The following is a 26515-nucleotide window of genomic DNA, read 5'->3' as shown; positions in this document are numbered from 1 at the left end:
CGGAGTCTGGATAGAAGATTACATACTACACATACACATGGCTAGAGGAGATGATCTCCACGCCATAAAATACCTACCCCTCAAGCTCAAAGGGCCAGCTCGGCATTGGCTCAAAAGCCTCCCAGAAAACACTGTTGGAAGTTGGGAAGAGCTTGAGGACGCGTTTAGAGCAAATTTTCAAGGGACTTATGTCCGCCCTCCGGATGCAGACGATCTGAGTCATATAACCCAACAGCCCGGAGAGTCAGCGCGCAAATTCTGGAACAGGTTCCTTACCAAAAAGAACCAAATAGTCGACTGTCCGGACGCGGAAGCCTTAGCAGCTTTTAAACACAACGTCCGAGACGAATGGCTCGCCAGACACCTCGGCCAAGAGAAGCCAAGAACAATGGCCGCGCTAACAAGCCTCATGACGCGCTTTTGCGCAGGAGAAGACAGCTGGCTAGCAAGATGCAGCACCAGCGACCCGAGTACATCCGAGATCAGAGATGGAAACGGAAAATCACGGCGCAGGAAAGATCAGCGCCGGAATAAAGAAAAAAGCCCAAAGGGCACGGCGGTCAACGCCGGATTCAAAAGCTCGCGGCCAAACAATAAAACACTGCCTCTTAAGGACAACAGCGACGAGCTATCAAATTTAAACAAAATTTTAGATCGGATATGTCAAATCCACAGTACCTCCGGAAGGCCTGCAAACCATACCAACCGAAATTGTTGGGTTTTTAAACAGTCCGGCAGACTCAACGCCGGACACAAGGGGCTCGATGCGCCAAGCGAGGACGATGACGAACCCCACCAGCAGAGCACCGGAAGTCAAAAGACTTTCCCACAAGAAGTCAAAACAGTAAACTCGCTTCATGTGATAGTACGGAAAACCAACACGGCACTCGCTAAGACAAGTGTCGCACGGTCCACCCCAGCGGAACACCGAGATTGGATGTCAAAACCAATCACTTTCGACCATCTGGATTAGTCCAGAAGTATCCGGAACGCAGGATAGACTGCCCTGATATTGGATCCCATAATAGACGGACTGCAATTCACGCAGGTTTTGATGGACGGCGGCAGTGACTCAAACCTGCTATATCCGGACACAATCCGCAAGTTGGGATAGACCCTACTACAATTCGGCATAGCCGCACTTCCTTCAAAGGAGTGGCGCCAGGCCCTTACGCCAGGTGCACAGGTTCATTATTACTAGAAGTTGTGTTCGGGTCACCTGACAACTTCCGACGAGAAAAGCTAACCTTTCATGTCGCCCCATTTAAAAGTAGCTATCAAGCATCACTGGGACGGGAAGCTTTCGTCCGCTTCAATGCAATACCACATTACGCGTCTCTTACGCTTAAAATGCCCGGTCCACGTGGCATCATTTCATTAAAAGGTCGCCTGAGACCCCGGACACGGCTGGACGAGTCCGGAATAAATAAGCTAGGGGCTACCTAGCCGCACACCCCTTCACAAGGGTTTGTACATATAAGCCATAATGAGCTAGCATAGGCTCAACTTTATTAATCTATATTTCAATTTTTTATGCACTTTCTCGCACGATTTCTTTTCAAACTAAGTTCCTCTCTTTTTACAGATGAACAGCGTGCACACCCGTCCAGGATACGGCACAACGGAGACACAGGCGCAGACGTGCAGTAGGGACCCGTTGCAAGGACTCTTTTCAGACTAAGACCCTACGTAAACCTTTCTTACTGTCTCTTGTTGCTATAATCCCCTGGTTTCTCATTATAACCAGAGTGGAGACTGGCGTTTTGGCATCGGCCGCGCCAGAAGAACTTGCCCGTACCTGGACACAAGGGGCTTAGGGCATTGTTTTGCCCGCTATTGTAAAGACCGAACACCTTCGGGAGTGTTCGGCGTCTCGAGTTAGGCCTTATATGCATCAGCTCCGAATCATGTCTTTGGTCAAATGTTGGGTTTGCCCGGCTCCTGTGTTTTGCTGCCTTACGTTCCGTATCACCGGCTAACGCGGCACCAGGAGAACTACTGCGATTGTGCCCCAGTTCGGCTGGGCGAGCACCTCAGTAGAGAAAGCCGAAAACTGACTGTCATGATACAGCGAGAGACTGGTCAACCACTCGATCGACCATGGGAATGTTTAGAATTCCTCCGCTTTGACGAAGGGCCGTTTCCCGGTCAGGCACATACGCGCCCCAAATTCGGAGAGCGCGGTGCCCCCAGGGGCTATGTCGTAGCCCCACCCTCGAACTCCATGGCTAAGTGAAAGTGATAAAGCATTATAGTCCGGTTGCCTCGTTTGCTACGCTACCACCTCCTTTACAGGACCGAGACGTCGGATTAAGTGTGAAAACGCGCTATTTTTTTGCGAACACCCCCGCACCTTGTGCGTGGGGGCTGAAGCCGACGACTGCCATCTTTCAGGTTATACACACGTATACATGAACGGCCGCATAGGAGATATTCTATTACTTGAACGCACAAGTATAAAAGGCGCTTACATCATAAATATTGTTTTACATCATAAAAACGTTCATTCGAACGTAACATTTTTTGAGCACTGCGACTCTATTACACGAGCACCACGCAGCACTTCGCCAAAATAGTGCTCGGCGGGTAACCGGTTATCGTCCGAACCCGGGGTCGCAACAGCGGTGGCATCCATCTCTGTCCAATGTGTCTTCACACGGGCGAGTGCCATCCGCGCACCCTCTATGCAGGCCGACCGCTTCATCGCCTTGATATGCGGCACCGCCCCAAGAAATTGCTGCAATAAGCCAAAGTAACTCTTCGGCTCGGGCCTATCCGGCCAGACATGGGTCACTATATCCGTCATAGCAAGCCCGGACAACCTATTTAGCTCAGCCCACTCGGCCAAACGGTCGGTCAGCGGAAGTGAACACTCCGGACTATGGAATTGAGACCAAAACAGCTCTTCCGTCTTGTGATCCTTCTGGCTTCGAAAATGCACAACGGCATCCGCCGCACTCGCTGCTAAGTCCATATAAGGGTCCTCTGGACCCCACAGTTGGCCCAGCTGAGCATACTTTGGATCCGTAAACCTTCGGCGCAGCAGAAAAGGCTTGCCAGCTACAATATCTCCGGCCTGGCGCAGCTCTTCCTTTATAGCCCGCATTGCAGAGCGGGCATCCTTGGCTTCGGCGGTGGCCTTCCCCAGGTCTTCTTGCCCCGCTAGGCGCTCCTTCCCAAGAGCCTCATTGCGGTCGGTAGCATCTTTTAACTTCACGGCCATTTCGGCCATCTCTTCCCTGCTCCGGCAGTGTGCGACCCTTTCGGCCGCTAACTCCTCGGCCGCCCTCGAGGCCGCCGCATTACTCCTTCTGGCCTGCTCCTTGGCTTGAGCAAGTTCGGTCCGAAGGCTCTCCACAGCAGCGGCACTATCTGCATTTCACACACATGTTGTAAGGAGCTGGCTTCGGCTCCCTTACCAAGTGACCGCACAGAAACACTTACCTTGCGACTCATCAAGTCGCCTGTTGACCAGCGTGATGTCCGCATCCGCAACAGCGAGTTGCCGCTTTAGTTCAGCAACTCCATCAGTCCGGCTGGCCCCCGGACGACCCGCCACCTGCATCGGCACGGCGGAAATTTAAACCTGCGATTTTGATCCTCGGCACGCTGTCGATTTCGACAACCTACCGAGTCTCAGGGGCTACTATCTATACAGGGCGCATTCTATATGCAAAACTGTTAAAAGGTGTGTCATTTTTACGTACCTCAAACCCCGCCAGCAAACTCCTGACGGCATTATGCAACCCGCCTTCGGCGGACGAAATCCTTTCAATCACCATGCTCATCAATGCGTGGTGATCTTCTGAGATAGACGCCTTCTCAAGCAGATCCTTCAGCCGTACACCAGTTGGCGCCGAACTATCCGGCTTTGCCAAACCAGGGGGCTCCCTCCGTGACGACACTTCAGGCTCGTCCGCCCTATCCGACGGCGCCCCGGACGGAGGCGTCTCGCTCTCCATCATCTCCGGACGAAGGTCCCCCGAAGACGAGCTCATTTGCGAAGGACGGAGATCCGAACTACAAGGTAAAAACTTTAGTTATCCTCAGAAGCACAAATAGGGATGTCCCTTATTATAAAACTCCTTTCTTTCTACTTACGGCTCGTTGGAGGGCTGATTCTTTAAGGGAGATTGTGCGGCCGGGGCCTCCCCGGACGCAGGACCCTCTGGCGAAGATTTCTTCCCCCGTTTAGGGGCTTTTGCCCCCGGGTCCTTGGAGGCAGTCCTCTTCTCCCCTTGGAGGGAGGGATTCTCGATCCCCCCTCTTTCAAGAGCCTCCTTAGGCGAGGCAGTAGCTTTCCTGCTTTCCCCTTCGCCTTCCTCTGGAGGCGCAACCTCAAGCATCCGGACCAGCACGGAATCTGGCGCGGTCTCGAGGAGGGGGCCCGGACACCATATCAATTTTGCTTCCGCTATCCACTCCTGTTTAGAAAGAAGTTGGTCATAAGGCGAATCATCGAAAGGCAAACAAACGGTATGTCCGGACTTGGAACTACTTACTTGAGTATCCGGGCGATTGCAGCTTAGGCCAGCATCCTCGGTCAATTCCGGACGCGCCTCTTGCGATCCAAAGAATAATTTGTACATCTCCAGGGGTGTCATACCCATGAAGTGTTGAAGAATACGTGGGCCCTCTGGATTGAACTCCCACAGCCAGAGAGGGCGGTGTTTGCAGGGCAAGAGACGCCTAATCAGCATAACCTGCATTACCACCACCATATCGACCTCCCTCGTTTGGAGATCTCGAATCCGGCCCTGCAGTAGGGGTACGCCCTTTGACGGCCCCCAGTTGAGCCCTTGGTCGATCCACGACATCAACTGTCGTGGAGGTCCCGGGCGGAATAAGGGCGGCGGCTTTTGTCTGCGGCCCCTCGGAACGGTAATATAGAACCACTCTTGCTGCCATGGGCCGAGCTCCTCTTGGAAGGAGCCAGCGGGCCACGGGGCATCGGCCCTCCTACTTATGGCCGCCCCGCCGCACTCCGCTTGACGCCCCCCGATCATCTTCGGCGCCACATTGAAGGTCTTCAGCCACAGGCCGAAGTGAGGGGTGACGCGGAGGAAGGCTTTGCAGACGACAATAAATGCGGAAATATGGAGGATGGACTCTGGAGCCAAATCGTGGAATTCCAACCCATAGTAAAACATGAGCCCTCTCACAAAAGGATCCATCGGGAAGCCTAAACCCCGACGGAGGTGGGATCCAAAATCGACATACTCGCCGGGCTCGGGGGTGGGGATGGCCTGCCCTTCGGCAGGAAACCTGTGCGAAATCTCATAAGCCAGGTACTTGGCCTCCCGCAGCTTTAGCACGTCCTCCTCCATGACGGAGGAGGGCATCCACCAGCCCTGGAGGTCGGAACCGGACATCGTTGAAGGTCCGAAGCGCTCGAATCTGGAGCTCTAGGTGCTGGAACTTGGAGCGGGGAGAGGATTCAATGGAGGATTGAAGAAAAGAAACGAGCCTTGGTCCCGTTATAAAGAGGGAGAATACCAAGAGCCGTCTCCGTGACTGTTTGGGACTCGCCTTCGATAGAGGGGGCGTGGCGATGGGCGCGGTTGGGTTACCCACGTCCGTATTGATGAGAATCCTGGATTAAGGGGGAACACGATCTCTGCTTCGACAAGATGTGCCAAGGAAACCGCTTCGCTAAATGCACTGAGGTGGTAGAGTAAAAAATGATTCAAGTAATGGGCTGGTAGTGGCATGACGTCATGCCGCAAAAAATGTCAGCAGATTGAACTTGTGTATATATTATTCTCTCTACGGTGGAATGTGGAATTTATCTTGCAGAGCCGGACACTATCCTGGTGTTCACAATCTTCTATCATTCGGAGGAGGAACCCGCCTTGCAATGCCAAGCAATATACGCGCCGGACTTATCGTCATTGAAGCCTAGTTTAGGGGCTACTAAGGGAGTCCCGGATTAGGGGGTGTCCTGATAGCCGGACTACCATCATCGGCCGGACTATCATCATCATCGACCGGACTCCAAGACTATGAAGATACAAGATTGAAGACTTCGTCCCGTGTCCGGATGGGACTTTCCTTGGCGTGGAAGGCAAGCTTGGCGATACGGATACGTAGATCTCCTACTATTGTAACCGACTCTATGTAACCCTAGCCCTCTCCGGTGCCTATATAAACCGGATGGCTCTAGTCCGTAGGACACAACAACAACCATTACAATCATACCATAGGCTAGCTTCTAGGGTTTAGCCTCCTTGATCTCGTGGTAGATCCACTCTTGTAAACATCCACAATATCAATATCAATCAAGCAGGACGTAGGGTTTTACCTCCATCAAGAGGGCCCGAACCTGGGTAAAACATCGTGTCCCTTGTCTCCTGTTACCATCCGCCTAGACGCACAGTTCGTGTCCCTTGTCTCCTTCGTATCCCAAGGCGCAGCCCTACCTCTCTCCCTCCTCGCCTCTCGTAGTGCTTGGCGAAGCCCTGCTAGAGTACCGCGCTCCTCCAACACCACCACGCCGTCGTGTTGCTGCTGGACGGAGTCTTCCCCAACCTCTCCCTCTCCCCTTGCTGGATCAAGGCACGGGAGACGTCACCGGGCTGCATGTGTGTTGAACGCGGAGGCGCCGTTGTTCGGCGCTTAGATCGGAATCAACCGCGATCTGAATCGCTACGAGTATGACTCCTTCATTCGCGTTCCTGTAACGCTTCCGCTTAGCGATCTACAAGGGTATGTAGATGCACTCCATCTCTCTCTCATTGCTAGTCTCTCCATAGATTGATCTTGGTGATGCGTAGAAAATTTTGAATTTCTGCTACGTTCCCCAACAGTGGCATCATGAGCTAGGTCTATTGCGTAGATTCTATGCATGAGTAGAACACAAGTTGTTGTGGGTCCAATATGCTTACCATGACTAGTCCTATCTTGTTTCGACGGTATTGTGGGATGAAGCAGCCCAGACCGACCTTACACGTACACTTACGTGAGACAGGTTCCACCGACTGACATGCACTTGTTGCATAAGGTGGCTAGCGGGTGCCAGTCTCTCCCACTTTAGTCGGATCGGATTCGATGAAAAGGGTCCTTATGAAGGGTAAATAGCAATTGACATATCATGTTGTGGTTCTTGCGTAGGTAAGAAATGTTCTTGCTAGGAACCCATAGCAGCCACGTAAAACATGCAAACAACAATTAGAGGACGTCTAACTTGTTTTTGCAGGGTATGCTATGTGATGTGATATGGCCAAAAAGAATGTGATGAATGATATGTGATGCATGAGATTGATCATGTTCTTGTAATAGGAATCACGACTTGCATGTCGATGAGTATGACAACCGGCAGGAGCCATAGGAGTTGTCTTTATTTATTGTATGACCCACGTGTCACTGAATAACGCCATGTAATTACTTTACTTCATTGCTAAACTGTTAGCCATAGTAGTATAAGTAATAGTTGGCGAGACAACTTCATGGAGACACGATGATGGAGATCATGATGATGGAGATCATGGTGTCATGCCGGTGATGATGATGATCATGGAGCCCCGAAGATGGAGATCAAAAGGAGCAAAATGATATTGGCCATATCATGTCAGTTTTTGATTGCATGTGATGTTTATCATGTTTATGCATCTTATTTTCTTAGAACAACGGTAGTAAATAAGATGATCCCTCATAATAATTTCAAGAAAGTGTTCCCCCTAACTGTGCACCGTCGCGAAAGTTTGTTGTTTCGAAGCACCACGTGATGATCGGGTGTGATAGATTCTAACGTTCACATACAACGGGTGTAAGCCAGATTTACACACGCGAAACACTTAGGTTGACTTGACGAGCCTAGCATGTACAGACATGGCCTCGGAACACAAGAGACCGAAAGGTCGAACATGAGTCGTATAGTGGATACGATCAACATGAAGATGTTCACCGATGATGACTAGTCCGTCTCACGTGATGATCGGACACGGCCTAGTTGACTCGGATCATGTATCACTTAGATGACTAGAGGGATGTCTATCTGAGTGGGAGTTCATTAGATGAACTTAATTATCCTAAACATAGTCAAAAGGTTTTTGCAAATTATGTCGTAGCTCGCGCTTTAGTTCTACTATTTTAGATATGTTCCTAGAGAAATTTTAGTTGAAAGTTGATAGTAGCAATTATGCGGACTGGGTTCGTAAACTGAGGATTGTCCTCATTGCTGCGTAGAAGGCTTATGTCCTTAATGCACCGCTCGGTGTGCTGAGCCTCGAACGTCGTTTGTGGATGTTGCGAACATCTGACATACACGTTCTGATGACTACTTGATAGTTCAGTGGCTAATGTTAAATGGTTTAGAATTGAGGCACCGAAGACATTTTGAAATGTAGCAGAACATATGAGATGTTCCAAGAGCTGAAATTGGGATTTCAGGCTCGTGCCCACGTCAAGAGGTATGAGACCTCCGACAAGTTTCTTAACCTGCAAACTAAGGGAGAAAAGCTCAATCGTTGAGCTTGTGCTCAGATTGTCTGAGTACAACAATCACTTGAATCGAGTGGGAGTTAATCTTCCGGATGAGATAGTGATGTTTCACCAAAGTCATTGCCACCAAGCTGCTAGAGCTTCATGATGAACTATAACATATCAGGGATAGATATGATGATCCTTGAAATATTTGCGATGTTTGACACCGCGAAAGTAGAAATCAAGAAGGAGCATAAATTGTTGATGGTTAGTGAAACCACTAGTTTCAAGAAGAGCAAGGGCAAGAAGGGGTACTTCATGAAACGGCAAATCAGTTACTGCTCTAGTGAAGAAACCCAGGGTTGAACCCAAACCCGAGACTAAATGCTTCTGTAATGAGGGAACGGTCACGGAAGCATAACTACCCTAGATACTTGGTAGATGAGAAGGCTGGCAGGGTTGACAGAAGTATATTGGATATACATTGTATTAAATGTGTACTTTACTAGTACTCCTAGTAGCACCAGGGTATTAAGATACCGGTTCGGTTGCTAAGTGTTAGTAACTCGAAATAAAAGGCTACGGAATAAACGGAGACTAGCTAAAGGTGAGATGACAATGTGTGTTGGAAGTGTTTCCAAGGTTGATGTGATCAAGCATCGCATACTCCCTCTACCATCGAGATTGGTGATAAACCTAAATAATCGTTATTTGGTGTTTGCGTTGAGCATAGACATGATTGGATTATGTCTATCGCAATACGGTTATTCATTTAAGGAGAATAATGGTTACTCTATTTATTTGAATAATACCTTCAATGGTCTTGCACCTAAAAGAATGGTTTATTGAATCTCGATCGTAGTGATACACATGTTCATGCCAAAAGATATAAGATAGTAATGATAGTACCACCTGCTTGTGGCACTGCCATTTGAGTCATATTGGTATAAAATGCATGAAGAAGCTCCATGTTGATGATCTTTGGACTCACTCGCTTTTGAAAAGTTTGAGACATGCGAACCATGTCTATTGGTATGTGCGCATGAATAAACTCCATGTAGATGGATCATTTGGACTCACTTGATTCTAAATCACTTGAGACATGCAAATCATACCACATGGGCAAGATGACTGAAAAGCCTCGTTTTCAGTGAGATGGAACACAAGAGCAACTTGTTGGAAGTAATACATTTTGATGTGTGTTGTCCAGTGAGTGCTGAAGCACGCAGTGGATATTGTTATGTTCTTACTTCACAGATGACTTGAGTAGATGCTGAGTATATTTACTTGATGAAACACAAGTCTGAACTATTGAAAGGTTCAAGTAATTTCAGAGTGAAGTTGAAGATCATCATGACAAGAGGATAAAATGTCTATGATATGATCATAGAGATGAATATCTGAGTTACGAGTTTGGTACACAATTAAGACACTGTGGAAATTGTTTCACAACTAACACCGCCTGGAACACCATAGTGTGATGGTGTGTCCAAACGTCATAGTTGCACCCTATTGGATATGGTGCATGCCATGACGTCTCTTATCGAATTACCACTATCGTTTATGGGTTAGGCATTAGAGACAACCGCATATACTTTAAATAGGGCAGCACGTAATTCCGTTGAGATGACACAGTATGAACTATGGTTTAGAGAAACCTAAGCTGTCGTTTCTTGAAAGTTTGGGGCTGCGACGCTTATGTGAAAAAGTTTCATCCTGATAAGCTCGAACCCAAAGCGGATAAATACATCTTCATAGGACACCCAAAACAGTTGGGTATACCTCCTATTTCAGATCCGGAAGCAAACGTTATTGTTTCTAGAAACGGGTCCTTTCTTGAGGAAAGGTTTCTCTTGAAAGAATTGAGTGGCAGGATGGTGGAGACTTGATGAGGTTGTTGAACCGTCACTTCAACTAGTGTGTAGCAGGGCACAGGAAGTTGTTCCTATGGCGCCTACACCAATTGAAGTGGAAGCTGATGATATTGATCATGAAACTTCGGATCAAGTCACTACCGAACCTCGTAGGTCGACAAGGACGCGTACTTCTTCAGAGTGGTACGGTAATCCTGTCTTGGAGGTCATGTTGCTAGACAACAATGAACCTACGAGCTATGGAGAAGCGATGGTGGGCCCGGATTCCGACAAATGGCTAGAGGCCATAAAATCCGAGAGAGGATCCATGTATGAAAACAAAGTGTAGACTTTGGAAGAACTACTTGATGGTGTAAGGCTGTTGGGTACAGATGGATTTTAAAAGGAAGACGGACAATGATGGTAAGTATCACCATTAAGAAAGCTCGACTTGTCGTTAAGATGTTTTCCGACAAGTTCAAGGAGTTGACTACGATGAGACTTTCTCACTCGTAGCGATGCTAAGAGTCTGTTGGAATTATATTAGCAATTACTGCATGATTTATGAAATCTTGCAGATAGGATGTCAAAAACATTGTTTCCTCGACGTTATTCTTGAGGAAAGGTTGTATGTGATACAACCAGAAGGTTTTGTCAATCCTGAAAGATGCTAACAAGTATGCAAAGCTCCAGCAATCCTTCTAAGGACTGGAGTAAGCATCTCGGAGTTGGAATATACGCTTTGATGAGATGATCAAAGATTTTGGGTTTATACAAAGTTTATGAGAAACTTGTATTTCCAAAGAAGTGAGTGGGAGCACTATAGAATTTCTGATGAGTATATGTTGTTGACATATTGTTGATCAGAAATGATGTAGAATTTCTGGAAAGCATATAGGGTTGTTTGAAAAGTGTTTTTCAATGGAAAACCTGGATTAAGCTACTTGAACATTGAGCATCAAGATCTATAAGGATAGATCAAAACGCCTAATGGTACTTTCAAATGAATACATACTGTAACAAGATTTTGAAGGAGTTCAAAATAGATCAGCAAAGAAGGAGTTATTGGCTATGTTATATGGTGTGAGTATTGAGTAAGACTCAAGACATGACCACGGCAGAAGAGAGAGAAAGGACGAAGGTCGTCCCCTATGCTTCAAACGTAGGCTCTATAGTATGCTATGTTGTGTACCACACTGGAAGTGTGCCTTGCCATGAGTCAGTCAAGGGGTACAAGAGTGATCCAGGAATGGATCACAGGACACCGGTCAAACTTATCCTTAGTAACTAATGGACTAAAGAAATTTTCTCGATTATGGAGGTGGTAAAAGAGTTTGTCGTAAAGGGTTACGCCGATGCAAACTTTGACACTAATCCGGATTATTCTGAGTAGTAAACTGGATTCGTATAGTAGAACAGTTATTTGGAATAGTTCCAAATAGAGCATGGTAGCTGCATCTAGGAGATGACATAGAGATTTGCAAAACACACACGGATCTAAAAGGTTCAGATCCGTTGACTAACAACCTCTCTCACAAGCGAGATATGATCAAACCCCATGGGTGTCGATTCATTACAATCACATAGTGATGTGAACTAGATTATTGACTCTAGTGCAAGTGGGAGACTGTTGGAAATATGCCCTAGAGGCAATAATAAAATGGTTATTATTGTATTTCCTTGTTCATGATAATTGTCTATTATTCATGCTATAATTGTATTGATCGGAAACCGCAATACATGTGTGAATACATAGATCACAACATGTCCCTAGTGAGCCTCTAGTTGACTAGCTCGTTGATCAATAGATGGTCTTGGTTTCCTGACCATGGACATTGGATGTCATTGATAATGAGATCACATCATTAGGAGAATGATGTGATGGACAAGACCCAATCCTAAGCCTAGCACAAGATCGTGTAGTTCGTATGCTAAAGCTTTTCTAAATGTCAAGTATCTTTTCCTTAGACCATGAGATTGTGCAACTCCCGGATACCGTAGGAATTCTTTGGGTGTACCAAACATCACAACGTAACTAGGTGGCTATAAAGGTGCACTACGGGTATCTCCGAAAGTGTCTGTTGGGTTGGCACGAATCGAGACTAGAATTTGTCACTCCGTGTGACGGAGAGGTATCTCTGGGCCCACTCGGTAGGACATCATCATAATGTGCACAATGTGATCAAAGAGCTGATCACGGGATGATGTGTTACGGAACGAGTAAAGAGACTTGCCGGTAACGAGATTGAACAAGGTATCAGCATACCGACGATCGAATCTCGGGCAAGTACTATACCGGTAGACAACGGTAATTGTATACGGGATTGATTGAATCCTTGACATCGTGGTTCATCCAATGAGATCATCATGGAACATGTGGGAGCCAACATGGGTATCCAGATCCCGCTGTTGGTTATTGGCCGAAGAGTTGTCTCGGTCATGTCTGCATGGTTCCCGAACCCGTAGGGTCTACACACTTAAGGTTCGATGACACTAGGGTTATAGGGAATAGATATATGTGGTTAACGAATGTTGTTTGGAGTCCCGGATGAGATCCCGGACGTCACGAGGAGTTCCGGAATGGTCCAGAGGTAAAGATTTATATATGGGAAGTCCTGTTTTGGTCACCGGAAAAGTTTCAGGTGCTATCGGTAACGTACCGGGACCACCGGGAGGGTCCCGGGGGTCCACCAGGTGGGGCCAACAGCCCCAGAGGGCTGCGTAGGCCAAGTGTGGGAGGGGACCAGCCCCAGGTGGGCTGGTGCCCCCCCCCACCAAGGCCCAAGGCGCAGGGAGACTGGGAGGGTGCAAACCCTAGGTCCAGATGGGCCTTAAGGCCCACCCTAGGGTGCCCCCCTCTCTTCCCCCCTTTGGCCGCACCCTAGATGGGTTTTGGGGGCTGCCGCCACCCCTAGGGAGGGAACCCTAGATGGGGGTTCAGCCCCTCCCCTTCCCCTATATATACTTGAGGTATTGGGGGCTGCAAAACACACGAGATGAACTCTCCCAAGGCGCAGCCCTACCTCTCTCCCTCCTTGCCTCTCGTAGTGCTGGAGTACTGCGCTCCTCCACTACCACCACGCCGTCGTGTTGCTGCTAGACGGAGTCTTCCCCAACCTCTCCCTCTCCCCTTGCTGGATCAAGGCACGGGAGATGTCACCGGGCTGCACGTGTGTTGAACGTGGAGGCGCCGTTGTTCGGCGCTTAGATCGGAATCAACCGCGATCTGAATCGCTACGAGTACGACTCCTTCATCCGCATTCTTGTAATGCTTCCGCTTAGTGATCTACAAGGGTATGCAGATGCACTCCCTCTCTCTCTGGTTGCTAGTCTCTCCATAGATTGATCTTGGTGATGCGTACAAAATTTTGAATTTCTGCTACATTCCCCAACAATTGAGATACCGATGATTGTATCTCGGGCAAGTAACATACAGATGACAAAGGTAACAACGTATGTTGTTATGCGGTTTGACCGATAAAGATCTTCGTAGAATATGTAGGAACCAATATGAGCATCTAGGTTCCGCTATTGGTTATTGACCGGAGACGTGTCTCGGTCATGTCTACATAGTTCTCGAACCCGTAGGGTCCGCATGCTTAACGTTCGATGATGATTAGTATTATGATTTTATGTGATATGTTGTACTGAAGATTGATCGGAGTCCCGGATGTGATCACGGACCTGAAGAGGAGTCTGAAATGGTCGATACATAAAGATTGATATATTGGATGACTATATTTGGACACCAGAAGTGTTCCGGAGATGTTTCAGATAAAACCGGAGCGTCGGAAGGTTACCGGAACCCCCCGGGGAACTAATGGGACTCAATGGGCCCTAGTGGAGAGAGAGAGAAGGGTCGGCCAAGGCAGGCCACGCGCCCCCTCCCCTCGAGTCCGGATAGGACAAGGAAGGGGGGCACCCTTTCCTTCCTCTCTCCCTCTCCTTCCTTCCCCCTCCCTTCCCCAAGTTGAAACCTAGTAGGAATCCTACTTGGGGCGCGCCCTACAGGGGCCGACCGACCTCTCCCTTGCTCCTTTATATACGGGGGCAGGGGGCACCCTAGAACACACAAGTTGACAATTGTTTAGCCGTGTGCGATGCCCCCTCCACAGTTACACTCCTCGGTCATATCGTCGTAGTGCTTAGGCGAAGCCCTGCGCCGGTAACTTCATCATCACCGTCACCACGCCGTCGTGCTGACGAAACTCTCCCTCGGCCTCAACTGGATCAAGAGTACGAGGGACGTCTCCGAGCTGAACGTGTGCTGAATGCGGAGGTGCCATACGTTCGGTGCTTGGATCGGTTGGATCACGAAGACGTTCGACTACATCAACCGCGTTAACTAAACGCTTCCGCTTTCGGTCTACGAGGGTACGTGGACACACTCTCCCCTCTCGTTGCTATGCATCACCTAGATAGATCTTGCGTGACCATAGGAATTTTTTTGAAATTATCGCGTTCCCCAACAGTGGCATCCGAGCCAGGTCTATGCATAGATGTTATATGCATGAGTAGAACACAAAGTGTTGTGGGCGATAATAGTCATACTGCTTACCAACATGTCATACTTTGATTCGGCGGTATTGTTGGATGAAGCGGCTCAGACCGACATTACGTGTACGCTTATGCGAGACTGGTTCCACCTACGTGTTTTCCACATAGGTGGCTGGTGAGTGTCTGTTTCTCCAACTTTAGTTGAATCGAGTGTGGCTACGCGTGGTCCTTGTTGAAGGTTAAAACAACACACTTGATGAAAAATCGTTGTGGTTTTGATGTGTAGGTAAGAACGGTTCTTGCTAGAAGCCCGTAGCAGCCACGTAAAACATGCAACAACAAAGTAGAGGATGTCTAACTTGTTTTAGCAGGGCTTGCTATGACGTGATATGGTCAAGCATGATGTGATATAAATTGTTGTATGAGATGATCATGTTTTGTAATAAAGTTATCGGCAATTGGTAGGAGCCATATGGTTGTCTCTTTATTGTATGCAATGCAATCGCCATGTAATTATTTAACTTTATCACTAAGCGGTAGCGATGGTCGTAGTAAAATTGTTGGCGAGACAACAACGATGCTGCGATGGAGATCAAGGTGTCGCGCCGGTGATGTTGGAGATCATGACGATGCTTCGGTGATGGAGATCCATGAGCAGAAGATGATGATGGCCATATCATGTCACATATTTTGATTGCATGTGATGTTTATCATTTATGAGTCTTGTTTTTGCTTAGAATGTCGGTAGCATTATAAGATGACCCCTTACTAAATTTCAAGGTACAAGTGTTCTCCCTGAGTATGCACCATTGCTATAGTTCATCGTGCCGAGACACCACGTGATGATCGGGTGTGATAAGCTCTACGTTCACATACAACGGGTGCAAGCTAGTTTTGCACACACAGAATACTCGGGTTTGAAACTTGATGAGCCTAGCATATGCAGAGATGGCAATTGGAACACTGAGAACCGAAGATCGAGCATGAATCATATAGTAGATATGACCAACATAGTGATGTTCCCCATTGAAAACTACTCCATCTCACGTGATGATCGACATGGTTTAGTTGATTTGGATCACGTGATCACTTAGATGAATTAGAGGGATGTCTATCTAAGTGGGAGTTCTTAAGTAATATGATTAATTGAACTTTAATTTATCATGAACTTAATACTTGATAGTATTTTGCATGTCTATGTTGTTGTAGATCAATGGCCCGTGCTACCGTTCCTTTGAATTTTATTGCATTCCTAGAGAAAGCTAAGTTCAAAGATGATGGCAGCAACTACACGGACTGGGTCCGTAACTTGAGTATTATCCTCATTGCTGCACAGAAGAATTACGTCCTGGAAGCACCGTAGGGTGCCAGGCCTACTGCAGATGCTACTGATGATGTTAAGAACGTCTGGCAGAGCAAAGCTAATGAATACTCGATAGTTCAGTGCTATGCTTTACGGCTTAGAATCGGGACTTCAAAGACGTTTTGAACGTCATGGAGCATATGAGATGTTCCAAGAGTTGAAGTTAATATTTCAAGCAAATGCCTGAGTTGAGAGATATGAAGTATCCAACAAATTCTACAGCTGCAAAATGGAGGAGAATAGTTATGTAAGTGAACACATACTCAAAATATCTGGGTATCATAATCACTTGACTCAGCTGGGAGTTGATCTTCCAGTTGATTGTGTCATTGACAGAGTTCTTCAATCACTGCCACCAAGCTATAAAGGCTTCGTGATGAACTATAATATGCAAGGAATGGACAAGACTATTCCCGAGCTCTTCGCGATGCTAAAGGCCGCGGAAGTAGAAATCAAAAAGGATAATCAAGTGTTGATGCTCAATAGGACCACTAGTTTCAATAAAAAGGGCAAAGGAAAGAAAGGGAACTTAAAGAAGAACGGCAAAAAGGTTGCTTCTCAAGAGAAGAAACCAAAGTCTGGACCTAAGCTTGAAACTGAGTGCTTCTACTGCAAAGTGACTGGTCACTGGAAGCGGAACTGTCCCAAGTATTTGGCGGATAAGAAGGATGGCAAAGTGAAAGGTATATTTGATATACATGTTATTGATGTGTACTTAACTAATGCTCGCAGTAGCACCTGGGTATTTGATACTGGTTTTGTTGCTCATATTTGCAACCCGAAATGGGAGCTACGGATTAAGCAAAGATTGGCTAAGGACGAGGTGACGATGCGCGTGGGAAACGGTCCCAAAGTCGATGTGATCGCGGTCGGCACGCTACCTCTACATCTACCTTCGGGATTAGTTTTAGACCTGAATAATTGTTATTTGGTGCCATCATTGAGCATGAAAATTATATCTGGATCTTGTTTGATGCGATCAGAGAATAATGGTTGTTCTATTTATATGAGTAATATCTTTTATGGTCATGCACCCCTGCTGAGTGGTCTATTTTTATTGAATCTCGATAGTAGTGATACACATATTCATAGTGTTGAAGCCAAAAGATTGAAGTTTAATAATGATAGTGCAACTTATTTGTGGCATTGCCGTTTAGGTCATATCAGTGTAAAGCGCATGAAGAAACTCCATACTAATGGACTTTTGGAATCACTTGATTATGAATCACTTGGTGCTTGCGAACCATGCCTTATGGGAAAGATGACTAAAATCCGTTCTCCGGAACAACGGAATGAGCTACTGACTTGTTGGAAATAATACATACCGATGTGTTTGGTCCAATGAGTATTGATGCTCGTGGTGGGTATCGTTATTTTCTCACCTTCACAGATGATTTGAGAAGATATGGTTATATCTACTTAATGAAGCATAAATCGGAAACATTTGAAAAGTTCAAAGAATTTCAGAGTGAAGTGAAAATCATCGTAACAAGAAAATAAAGTTTCTACGAATTGATCGTGGAGGAGAATATTTGAGTTATGAGTTTGGTATTCATTTGAAACAACATGGGATAGTTTCACAATTAACGCCTGTTGGGGAACGTTGCAGAAAATTAAAATTTTTCCTACGGTTTCACCAAGATCCATCTATGAGTTCATCTAAGCAACGAGTCAAGGGAGAGAGTTTGCATCTACATACCACTTGTAGATCACGAGCGGAAGCTAGCCAAGGGGATGGTGATGATGGAGTCGTACTCGAACGTGATTCGGATCACCGATGTCCAAGTGCTGAACGGACAACACCTCCGCGTTCAACACACGTACGGGACAGGAGACGTCTCCTCCTTCTGATCCAGCAAGGGGGAAGGAGAGGTTGAGGAAGATTGCTCCAACGGCAGCACGACGGCGTGGTGTAGTTGGTGCAGCAGTACTCCGACAGGGCTTCGCCAAGCATATACGGAGGAGGAGAGGTGTTGGGGAGGGGAGGGGCTGCGCCTTGGCTTGTGTTAAGCTCCCATGCGCCTCCCCACTATATATAGGGGTGGAGGGGCTGGTTTCTTGCCCTCCAAGTCCATTGGGGCGTTGGCCAAGGTGGGAGGAAAGAAATCCCATCATTTCCTTCCCCACCGATTGTTATCCCCCCTTTTTAGGGATCTTGATCTTATCCCTTCGGGATATGATCTTATTCCTTCTAAGGGGGGATCTTGGTGCGCCTTGACCAGGGGTGTGGGGCCTTTCCCCCACTACTCACGTTCATGTGGGTCCCCCCATGCAGGTGGGCCCCACTCCGGAACCTTCTAGAACCTTCCCGGTACAATACCGAAAAATCCCGAACATTTTCCGGTGGCCAAAATAGGACTTCCCATATATAAATCTTTACCTCCGGACCATTCCGGAACTCCTCGTGACGTCCGGGATCTCATCCGGGACTCCGAACAACATTCGGTAACCACATACAAACTTCCTTTATAACCCTAGCGTCATCGAACCTTAAGTGTGTAGACCCTACGGGTTCGGGAGACATGTAGACATGACCGAGACGTTCTCCGGTCAATAACCAACAGCGGGATCTGGATACCCATGTTGGCTCCCACATGCTTCTCGATGTTGTCATCGGATGAACCACGATGTCGAGGATTCGATCAAACCCTGTATACAATTCCCTTTGTCAATCGGTACGTTACTTGCCCGAGACTCGATCGTTGGTATCCCAATACCTTGTTCAGTCTCGTTACCGGCAAGTCACTTTACTCGTACCGTAATGCATGATCTCGTGGCCAACACTTTGGTCACCTTGAGCTCATTATGATGATGCATTACCGAGTGGGCCCAGAGATACCTCTCCGTCATACGGAGTGACAAATCCCAGTCTCGATCCGTGTCAACCCAACAGCTACTTTCGGAGATACCTGTAATGCACCTTTATAGTCACCCAGTTACGTTGTGACGTTTGATACACCCAAGGCACTCCTACGGTATCCGGGAGTTACACGATCTCATGGTCTAAGGAAGAGATACTTGACATTGGCAAAGCTCTAGCAAACGAACTAAACGACCTTTGTGCTATGCTTAGGATTGGGTCTTGTCCATCACATCATTCTCCTAATGATGTGATCCCGTTATCAACGACATCCAATGTCCATAGCCAGGAAATCATGACTATCTGTTGATCACAACGAGCTAGTCAACTAGAGGCTCACTAGGGACATATTGAGGTCTATGTATTCACACGTGTATTACGATTTCCGGATAATACAGTTATAGCATGAATAAAAGACAATTATCATGAACAATGAAATATAATAATACTTTTATTATTGCCTCTAGGGCATATTTCCAACAGTCTCCCACTTGCACTAGAGTCACCAATCTAGTTACATTGTGATGAATCGAACACCCATAGAGTTCTGGTGTTGATCATGTTTAGCTCGCGAGAGAGGTTTAGTCAACGGATCTGCGACATTCAGATCCGTATGTACTTTGCAAATTTCTATGTCTCCATCTTGAACATTTTCACGGATGGAGTTGAAACGACGCTTGATGTGCCTGGTCTTCTTGTGAAACCTGGGCTCCTTGGCAAGGGCAATAGCTCCAGTGTTGTCACAGAAGAGTTTGATTGGCCCCGACGCATTGGGTATGACTCCTAGGTCGGTGATGAACTCCTTCACCCAAATCGCTTCATGCGCTGCCTCCGAGGCTGCCATGTACTCCGCTTCACACGTAGATCCCGCCACGACGCTCTGCTTGCAGCTGCACCAGCTTACTGCTCCACCATTCAACATATACACGTATCCGGTTTGTGACTTAGAGTCATCCGGATCTGAGTCGAAGCTAGCGTCGACGTAACCCTTTACGACAAGCTCTTCGTCTCCTCCATAAACGAGAAACATGTCCTTTGTCCTTTTCAGGTACTTCAGGATATTCTTGACTGCTGTCCAGTGTTCCTTGCCGGGATTACTTTGGTATCTAGCTACCAAACTCACGGCAAGGTTTACATCAGGTCTGGTACACAGCATGGCATACATAATAGATCCTATGGCTGAAGCATAGGGGATGACACTCATCTCTTCTTTATCTTTTGCCGTGGTCGGTGACTGAGCCGAGCTCAATCTCACACCTTGTAACATAGGCAAGAACCCCTTCTTGGACTGATCCATTTTGAACCTCTTCAAAATCTTATCAAGGTATGTGCTTTGTGAAAGACCTATGAGGCGTCTCGATCTATCTCTATAGATCTTGATGCCTAATATGTAAGCAGCTTCTCCAAGGTCCTTCATTGAAAAACACTTATTCAAGTAGGCCTTAATGCTGTCCAGAAATTCTATATTATTTCCCATCAAGAGTATGTCATCTACATATAATATGAGAAATGCTACAGAGCTCCCACTCACTTTCTTGTAAACGCAGGCTTCTCCATAAGTCTGCATAAACCCAAACGCTTTGATCATCTCATCAAAGCGAATATTCCAACTCCGAGATGCTTGCACCAGCCCATAAATGGATCGCTGGAGCTTGCATACTTTGTTAGCGTTCTTAGGATCGACAAAACCTTCCGGCTGCATCATATACAGTTCTTCCTTAAGATGCCCGTTAAGGAATGCTGTTTTGACGTCCATCTGCCATATCTCATAATCATAGTATGCGGCAATTGCTAACATGATTCGGACGGACTTTAGCTTCGCTACGGGAGAGAATGTCTCGTCGTAGTCAATCCCTTGAACCTGTCGATAACCCTTAGCGACAAGTCGAGCTTTATAGATGGTGACATTACCATCCGCGTCTGTCTTCTTCTTAAAGATCCATTTGTTTTCTATCGCTCGCCGATCATCGGGCAAGTCTGTCAAAGTCCATACTTTGTTTTCATACATGGATTCTATCTCGGATTTCATGGCTTCAAGCCATTTGTTGGAATCTGGGCCCGCCATCGCTTCTTCATAGTTCGAAGGTTCACCGTTGTCTAACAACATGATTTCCAGGACGGGGTTGCCGTACCACTCTGGTGCGGAACGTGTCCTTGTGGACCTACGAAGTTCAGTAGCAACTTGATCCGAAGTACCTTGATCATCATCATTGGTTTCCTCTTCAGTTGGTGTGGGCATCACAGGAACATTTTCCTGAGCTGCACCACTTTCCCGTTCGAGAGGTAGTACTTCATCGAGTTCTACTTTCCTCCCACTTACTTCTTTCGAGAGAAACTCTTTTTCCAGAAAGCATCCGTTCTTGGCAACAAAGATTTTGCCCTCGGATCTTAAGTAGAAGGTATACCCGACAGTTTCCTTAGGGTATCCTATGAAGACGCATTTTTCCGACTTGGGTTCGAGCTTTTCAGGTTGAAGTTTCTTGACATAAGCATCGCATCCCCAAACTTTTAGAAACGACAGCTTAGGTTTCTTCCCAAACCATAATTCATACGGTGTCGTCTCAACGGATTTAGACGGTGCCCTATTTAAAGTGAATGTAGCTGTCTCTAGAGCGTATCCCCAAAATGATAGCGGTAAATCAGTAAGAGACATCATAGACCGCACCATATCCAATAGAGTGCGATTACGACGTTCGGACACACCGTTTCGCTGAGGTGTTCCAGGCGGCGTGAGTTGTGAAACGATTCCACATTTCCTTAAGTGTGTGCCAAATTCGTGACTTAAATATTCTCCTCCACGATCTGATCGTAGGCACTTTATCTTTCGGTCACGTTGATTCTCCACCTCATTCTGAAATTCCTTGAACTTTTCAAAGGTCTCAGACTTGTGTTTCATTAAGTAGACATACCCATATCTACTTAAGTCATCAGTGAGAGTGAGAACATAACGATATCCTCCGCGAGCCTCAACGCTCATTGGACCGCACACATCGGTATGTATGATTTCCAATAAGTTGGTTGCTCGCTCCATTGTTCCGGAGAACGGAGTCTTGGTCATCTTGCCCATGAGGCATGGTTCGCACGTGTCAAACGATTCATAATCAAGAGACTCTAAAAGTCCATCGGCATGGAGCTTCTTCATGCGCTTGACACCAATGTGACCAAGGCGGCAGTGCCACAAGTATGTGGGACTATCGTTATCAACTTTACATCTTTTGGCATCTACACTATGAACATGTGTAATATTACGCTCGAGATTCATTAAGAATAAACCATTGACCATCGGAGCATGACCATAAAACATATCTCTCATATAAATCGAACAACCATTATTCTCAGACTTAAATGAGTAGCCATCTCGTATTAAACGAGATCCAGATACAATGTTCATGCTCAAACTTGGCACTAAATAACAATTATTAAGGTTCAAAACTAATCCCGTAGGTAAATGTAGAGGCAGCGTGCCGACGGCGATCACATCGACTCTGGAACCATTCCCGACGCGCATCGTCACCTCGTCCTTCGCCAGTCTCCGTTTATTCCGCAGCTCCTGCTGTGAGTTACAAATATGAGCAACGGCACCGGTATCAAATACCCAGGAGTTACTACGAGTACTGGTAAGGTACACATCAATTACATGTATATCAAATATACCTTTGGTTTTGCCGGCCTTCTTATCTGCTAAGTATTTGGGGCAGTTCCGCTTCCAGTGACCCTTCCCCTTGCAATAAAAGCACTCAGTCTCAGGCTTAGGTCCATTCTTTGACTTCTTCCCGGTAACTGGCTTACCAGGCGCGGCAACCTCCTTGCCGTCCTTCTTGAAGTTCTTCTTACCCTTGCCCTTCTTGAACTTAGTGGTCTTATTGACCATCAACACTTGATGTTCTTTCTTGATTTCAGCCTCTGCTGACTTCAGCATCGAGAACACTTCAGGAATGGTCTTTTCCATCCCCTGCATGTTGTAGTTCATCACAAAGCTCTTGTAGCTTGGTGGGAGCGACTGGAGGATTCTGTCAATGACCGCCTCATCTGGGAGGTTAATGTTCAGCTGGGTCATACGGTTGTGCAACCCAGACATCTTCAGGATGTGCTCACTGACAGAACTGTTTTCCTCCATCTTACAACTGTAGAACTTGTCGGAGACATCATATCTCTCGACCCGGGCATGAGCTTGGAAAACTAGTTTCAGCTCTTCGAACATCTCATATGCTCCGTGATGCTCAAAACGCTTTTGGAGCCCCGGTTCTAAGCTGTAAAGCATGCCGCACTGAACGAGGGAGTAATCATCAGCGCGAGTTTGCCAAGCATTCATAATGTCTTGGTTCTCTGGGACGGGAGCGTCACCTAGCGGTCCTTCTAGGACATATTGTTTCCTGGCAGCTATGAGGATGATCCTCAGGTTCCGGACCCAGTCCGTATAGTTGCTGCCATCATCTTTCAGCTTGGTTTTCTCTAGGAACGCGTTGAAGTTCATGTTGACATGAGCGTTGGCCATTTGATCTACAAGACATATTTGCAAAGGTTTTAGACTAAGTTCATGATAATTAAGTTCTAATCAAATTATGAACTCCCACTCAGATTAGACATCCCTTTAGTCATCTAAGTGTTACACGATCCGAGTCGACTAGGCCGTGTCCGATCATCACGTGAGACGGACTAGTCATCGTCGGTGAACATTCTCATGTTGATCGTATCTTCCATACGACTCGTGTTCGACCTTTCGGTCTCCGTGTTCCGAGGCCATGTCTGCACATGCTAGGCTCGTCAAGTTAACCCTAAGTGTTTTCGCTGTGTAAAACTGTCTTACACCCGTTGTATGTGAACGTAAGAATCCATCACACCCGATCATCACGTGGTGCTTAGAAGCGACGAACTGTAGCAACGGTGCACAGTTAGGGGAGAACACTTCTTGAAATTTTTGTAAGGGATCATCTTATTTACTACCGTCGTCCTAAGTAAACAAGATGCATAAACATAATAAACATCACATGCAATTATATAGTTGTGACATGATATGGCCAATATCATATAGCTCCATTGATCTTCATCTTCGGGGCTCCATGATCATCTTGTCACCGGCTTGACACCATGATCTCCATCATCATGATCTCCATCATCGTGTCTTCATGAAGTTGTCACGCCAACGACTACTTCTACTTCTATGGCTAACGCGTTTAGCAATAAAGTAAAGTGAGTTACATGGCGTTCTTCAATGACACGCAGGTCATACAAAAAATAAAGACAACTCCTATGGCTCCTGCCGGTTGTCATACTCATCGACATGCAAGTCGTGAATCCTATTACAAAGAACATGATCTCATACATCACAATTCATCATTCATCACAACTTCTGGCCATATCACATCACATGATCAATCGCTGCAAAAACAAGTTAGACGTCCTCTAATTGTTGTTGCATCTTTTACGTGGCTGCAATTGGGTTCTAGCAAGAACGTTTTCTTACCTACGAATAACCACAACGTGATTTTGTCAACTTCTATTTACCCTTCATAAGGGCCCTTTTCATCGAATCCGCTCCAACTAAAGTGGGAGAGACAGACACCCGCCAGCCACCTTATGCAACTAGTGCATGTCAGTCGGTGGAACCGGTCTCACGTAAGCGTACGTGTAAGGTTGGTCCGGGCCGCTTCATCCCACAATACCGCCGAAGCAAGAAAAGACTAGTAGAGGCAAGTAAGATGACAAAATCCACGCCCACAACAAAATTGTGTTCTACTCGTGCAAAGAGAACTACGCATAGACCTAGCTCATGATGCCACTGTTGGGGAACGTTGCAGAAAATTAAAATTTTTCCTACGGTTTCACCAAGATCCATCTATGAGTTCATCTAAGCAACGAGTCAAGGGAGAGAGTTTGCATCTACATACCACTTGTAGATCACGAGCGGAAGCTAGCCAAGGGGATGGTGATGATGGAGTCGTACTCGAACGTGATTCGGATCACCGATGTCCAAGTGCTGAACGGACAGCACCTCCGCGTTCAACACACGTACGGGACGGGAGACGTCTCCTCCTTCTTGATCCAGCAAGGGGGAAGGAGAGGTTGAGGAAGATTGCTCCAACGGCAGCACGACGGCGTGGTGTAGTTGGTGCAGCAGTACTCCGACAGGGCTTCGCCAAGCATATACGGAGGAGGAGAGGTGTTGGGGAGGGGAGGGGCTGCGCCTTGGCTTGTGTTAAGCTCCCATGCGCCTCCCCACTATATATAGGGGTGGAGGGGCTGGTTTCTTGCCCTCCAAGTCCATTGGGGCGTTGGCCAAGGTGGGAGGAAAGAAATCCCATCATTTCCTTCCCCACCGATTGTTATCCCCCCTTTTTAGGGATCTTGATCTTATCCCTTCGGGATATGATCTTATTCCTTCTAAGGGGGGATCTTGGTGCGCCTTGACCAGGGGTGTGGGGCCTTTCCCCCACTACTCACGTTCATGTGGGTCCCCCCATGCAGGTGGGCCCCACTCCGGAACCTTCTAGAACCTTCCCGGTACAATACCGAAAAATCCCGAACATTTTCCGGTGGCCAAAATAGGACTTCCCATATATAAATCTTTACCTCCGGACCATTCCGGAACTCCTCGTGACGTCCGGGATCTCATCCGGGACTCCGAACAACATTCGGTAACCACATACAAACTTCCTTTATAACCCTAGCGTCATCGAACCTTAAGTGTGTAGACCCTACGGGTTCGGGAGACATGTAGACATGACCGAGACGTTCTCCGGTCAATAACCAACAGCGGGATCTGGATACCCATGTTGGCTCCCACATGCTTCTCGATGTTGTCATCGGATGAACCACGATGTCGAGGATTCGATCAAACCCTGTATACAATTCCCTTTGTCAATCGGTACGTTACTTGCCCGAGACTCGATCGTCGGTATCCCAATACCTTGTTCAGTCTCGTTACCGGCAAGTCACTTTACTCGTACCGTAATGCATGATCTCGTGGCCAACACTTTGGTCACCTTGAGCTCATTATGATGATGCATTACCGAGTGGGCCCAGAGATACCTCTCCGTCATACGGAGTGACAAATCCCAGTCTCGATCCGTGTCAACCCAACAGCTACTTTCGGAGATACCTGTAATGCACCTTTATAGTCACCCAGTTACGTTGTGACGTTTGATACACCCAAGGCACTCCTACGGTATCCGGGAGTTACACGATCTCATGGTCTAAGGAAGAGATACTTGACATTGGCAAAGCTCTAGCAAACGAACTAAACGACCTTTGTGCTATGCTTAGGATTGGGTCTTGTCCATCACATCATTCTCCTAATGATGTGATCCCGTTATCAACGACATCCAATGTCCATAGCCAGGAAATCATGACTATCTGTTGATCACAACGAGCTAGTCAACTAGAGGCTCACTAGGGACATATTGAGGTCTATGTATTCACACGTGTATTACGATTTCCGGATAATACAGTTATAGCATGAATAAAAGACAATTATCATGAACAATGAAATATAATAATACTTTTATTATTGCCTCTAGGGCA

This window comes from Triticum aestivum, chromosome 3B, assembly GCF_018294505.1.
Source record: "Triticum aestivum cultivar Chinese Spring chromosome 3B, IWGSC CS RefSeq v2.1, whole genome shotgun sequence".
Taxonomy (NCBI): domain Eukaryota; kingdom Viridiplantae; phylum Streptophyta; class Magnoliopsida; order Poales; family Poaceae; genus Triticum; species Triticum aestivum.
Note: the sequence above shows the minus strand (reverse complement) of the source record.